The sequence below is a fragment of the Alosa sapidissima genome, chromosome 8, assembly GCF_018492685.1.
Source record: "Alosa sapidissima isolate fAloSap1 chromosome 8, fAloSap1.pri, whole genome shotgun sequence".
Lineage (NCBI taxonomy): Eukaryota > Metazoa > Chordata > Actinopteri > Clupeiformes > Clupeidae > Alosa > Alosa sapidissima.
The window spans coordinates 9,828,882-9,831,381 of record NC_055964.1 but is presented as its reverse complement, the minus strand read 5'-3'; positions in this window follow the sequence as shown (position 1 = coordinate 9,831,381).

The following is a 2,500-nucleotide window of genomic DNA, read 5'->3' as shown; positions in this document are numbered from 1 at the left end:
ATCAACCCAAAGCAGGGAGCTTCACCTAGCCACAGCCCGCGGAAGTCTGCACAAGCCCTTGGAATCCCTTGGCTCAGCTTAGCACAGGGATGACATGCTTGGCTGAGTGCCTGACTCCTCCAGGAAGAGGCTCAGGGAGGCTTTCCTCCAACTTTGCACGACTTTTGGGTTGTGCGTGTGTGTGTGTGTGTTTGCATGTATGTGTGTGTGTGTGTGGGGGGGGGATTTGGAAGCTGAAAACAGTTGGGTTTCCATGGTGCAGAGACCACCTGCAGCTAGTGCTGCCTCTCTCCTGCTCGCACAGCGAGGCTTCAAAACACCATGAAATATCCAACACAAGATGTTTCTTTCCCCGTCGATCTCTCTGTTCTCCTATGATGTTTGTTTTGGGCCTGACCCAGTTTTCACTGTTGGCTGGCTGCTGCTGTTTTCTCAAAGTCTCTGAGACTCCAGACTTTCCTGACTTTCTCTTCTTTCTCACCACAGCCTGGTTGCATAAGCAATAGATGCGGCTAATGATGTGACTAATAGCTCTCATTGCCCTTTGTCAGAATGTCTAATTGTGTTTGTATTCCTGCCTGATGAAATGACAGAGAGTCCCTGTGAATCTAGAAGTCTATAAAAGGTTGTCTGAGGCTACTCGGTTACTTTGCCATCTTGTTGAATATGGATGGGAGGGTATAGAGTATCGCCCTCTCAAAGTAGCTCCATTGAGGTTCTTTTAAGCATCAGTTCATCAACATTACAAACTGTCTTCATCATTTCATTGGTCATATCTTACTGTGGGCTACTGTTTCGAGCTTTTTTAAATTTCTGGGATGAGGGAGATTTCACCTGCGGGATTTTTTTAAAATTCTGGCTGCTAAACACAATTTGGGTGGGACAGAAATACCTTTACAGAGCAAGCAGCTCTGGCCATATCGGCTCTGGCTCACGTGACGTGAACATCGCTTTAACTGCATTATCGCTTCACTACCCAACACGCGAACAAGGGAAAGAAAAGAAAAGAAGAAAGCAATGAGTTTATGTCGCGATTTGCGATAGGCCTAGGCCTAAAGAAAAGACAGCTATGGTCACCTAACAATAAGGATTTGCTTACACTGCTGTTTGGTTGTCCCAAACTTTGAGATGATCTATACTCTACGCATTAACTGAATCTTATCAATCTTGAAACCCGAACTACGATGTTCCAAACAGAGTGACTGCAATGCCTAATCTCACTGCCTTCATCATAACTGCTAAGAACAGTGCGCCTTTTACTGTTAAACACCTGAATAACGTTGCGTTTTTAAGCGCCAGGACTGCTCATTATGTTGTGACAAAGTTTACACCAATCATACTCTTCTAAAGTATCCTTATGTTGATTTGTTCATTCTCTTTGCCCTAAACATAGGCTATCATTTGTGTGCGATTGTTGTAATATTGAATGATTTTCATGAATAAAGCGTTGAAAAATTATACGCACAGTGCGTACAGGATTATGCCTGACGGCGCCACTGACTGTGGGGACCAGCATTCATGTACCCTGGAAATCCAGAGTTCTTGCGAGAGCACAATTTGAATTTGCTCAGCGAGTGACAATGATGCTCATTACCTATGCCCATGAAGCCGAACTGCACCAATCACATCGGTGTATCTGATGTAGGCGGGCCAGAGGCGAACTAAACAGATGACGACAGCGCTGCGAAGTCGAAGTCCAGAAACATTGGTTGTAGTGTTATCCAATTGGGTCGACGTCCGGAATCGGTCAGTAAACATTGATCGTAGTGCTATCCAATTGTGTGCAGTGATATTTTCAAATGCGTGCTTGGTGCCGCCCCTCGAGTTGGGCCATTTTCTTTACTCGTAGCAAGACCCTTAATCTTTCGGATTTGGGTCTGGATTTCCAGGCTAGCATTCATGCACAAGCACAGCAAATCTACAGTATCTAATAGGGCCAAATTGTTGAAATCACAATTCCTGCTTACTGCTCACTGGGCGTGGCACTCAGATTTGAGTTTAACAGTGAGTGTAAAATAATTAACTGGCAACTGATTCGCTGATTTAAAGCAATTAAGTAGTTTCATTACTATGACATTGTGGATGTGCTGAGGATGGAATTGTTAGCCAACCATAATGAATCCTCTCAAACACTGATCATTATTCTTTGACTTCACAGTATCAATGCATTTTGTTTATTGTGTAGTGGATCACACATACAAATAGTTTATTTTTCAACACATGTTGCAGATTCCTCTACAAGACTTGACCAGTAATGCAACATGATGTAATTTCCTTTTTTCTAAAGAGGAATGTCAATTACACATGGCCTCTGCAAATAGACTAACCCTGGCCACTCAACTGAATACAAAATACAGTGAATATAGTTATGTTAATTTGTATCTGGCTGAAGGCTACAAGTGATCTGTATACATACATGTTCCTTTTGAATATGTTTTCCCTACAATTCATACCGGTAGTTGTTTTGATCATTTTCAGGCAATAAAGTGGAAACTGAGGA